Source organism: Chiloscyllium plagiosum, chromosome 8 (assembly GCF_004010195.1).
Source record: "Chiloscyllium plagiosum isolate BGI_BamShark_2017 chromosome 8, ASM401019v2, whole genome shotgun sequence".
Classification (NCBI taxonomy): Eukaryota; Metazoa; Chordata; class Chondrichthyes; order Orectolobiformes; family Hemiscylliidae; genus Chiloscyllium; species Chiloscyllium plagiosum.
The window spans coordinates 37,968,883-37,970,970 of record NC_057717.1 but is presented as its reverse complement, the minus strand read 5'-3'; positions in this window follow the sequence as shown (position 1 = coordinate 37,970,970).

Genomic DNA, 2,088 nt, shown 5'->3' with positions numbered 1-2,088 from the left:
CCGCCAATATCTGACCTTGCCCACCCTCGCCCTATTTAGTTTAAAGCCCTGTCTACAGCCCTGGTTGTGCGATCCCCTAGTACTCTGATCCAAGCACGGTTTGGATGAAGACCACGCCATTGGATGCCATTCAGCTCCTTTACCCTGCTTTGCTGTTTAATTGGATTGTAATTATTCTGTTCCTTTCAATGTAAGGGTCGTTTCACAGCAACCCTGCAAAGTGTCCCGTGTCTTTGGGTAGTCAGCCCTGCTTAGGGAGCATCCAGTGCCAGGCGATGAGTTCTGATGAATCTCAGGAGTTGTTCGAGGAAAGGCTGCATGCAGTGATGGATGGACTGAGGGACTGAGAGAGATACCTTGGGAACCAGTGACACTGCACTCACACAAGTGGCCAGGCAAGTCTCCTGAACGCCCAGGGCATCCTTAACACCAGGGGTCTCTTTGACGAAAATCGGTTGCATTTGCCGCATTTCTTCATCGACCTGAAGCAGAAATACTGCCGATGGCATAAACACGGAGATAGACAGTAGAGAGACGAAAGGAGTTAGTGCTCCTAATGCAAACATGAGGAGATTGTATTAACGCCAGACAGGGAGGCTCAAGAGATTGGAATTGAACCCGAGTCCCTGGCACTGTGAGGCAGCAGAGCTGTGTCATCATGCCACCCAATGATGGCTATCAGTATTAGCGTAGTTACATGTTGCCATCTGAAGTCAATTCCCTCGAATACTTTCCCTCAGTCTCGATAAGACTGGGAAACCTTTCTATAGCAGCAGAGGATAATTTAAAATAAACAATAAGGTGGAGAATATGGAACTTACAAGCTATCTCCCCATATGAAAGGAGACTGCAAGATTTTAGTTAAGATCTATAACAGGAAGAGATGCAAGAGTGAATATTGGACAACTTGAAAACGAGGCTAGCTACAGAGAAACGGAGAACAAAGAATTGGAGGATGAAATGAATAGGTGCTTTGCATCAGTCCTCACAATGAATGACAACTAGCAGCATTCCAGAACTTCAAGACAGACAAGGGCGAGAGATGAGTGTTGTGGTCGGTGCTGATGAGAATGTGCTGTGGAAGCTGAAATGTTTGAAGATGGATAAATCCCCTGCCATTATAAGCTTAACTTTATATGAACTAACTAAAACCAAACAAAGCACTTAAATAAATGAAAAAGATGGATAAGAAATAAAAGCCTTACCTTACAGGATATTTTTCTTCCGGTTAGTGGAGGGGGCTTAAGGGAGATATACGTGTAGTATCTCGGTATAGCCACTGCCCAGATATAAATTAAGCCCTAACTTTCCCGGCAACCCTCGCTTCACTCCTCTTTCTCTCCTCGCCGCTCTGGAAAAGTAGATTTCGTTGTCAAGCGGGTTTGGTGGAGGTGATAGATATCAGATCCTATCATCACTGGACTGATTCAGAGGACTCCTCTTTCCCAGTTAATAAACTCACACTTATGTATTTATTGTCAAGTCTGTCCATTTTAAAGAAAAAAGTCTTGCCGGAGTTGTGCTGAAATGACATTTAAGTTTTGGTGTGACAAGACTATTCCATGTGCCAATGAGGAATAGGATGGCAGTAGAGTTAAATACATGGGCAAAGAACTGGTAGAGGAGGCAGCACTTCCGATATATGTACCATTGGGATTCCCGAGTGCCTCTCTCAAACAAATCTCTATAATATTAACATAGCAGTTATATATACTCACCCAAGCTCCAAGTTCATCCGTCTTGCCTGTCATACTCCTCACATTATAATCAGCGCACTTCAGACAGTCAGGCCCTTTGTGTTCAGTAACCTCTGTCTATTTGTTGTTGGTCTTAGCTGTACTGGGATTAGTTGCCAACCCCGCCGCAGTCGTGTACTTGTGGACCGACTGCTCTTGTTCCCACTGTGCACCCCCCTCCCTCCCAACGGCCACACTAGTTTCAACCCTCCTGAGTGACAACAGAAAACCTGCCTGCAAGGATATTGCTGCCAGTTCAGGTCCATCCCTTCCTTCTTACGAACATTCTTCCGACCTGCAAATCCCAATGATCCACATATCGGAGATTGCTGCCATTTAAGGTCCATCCCGT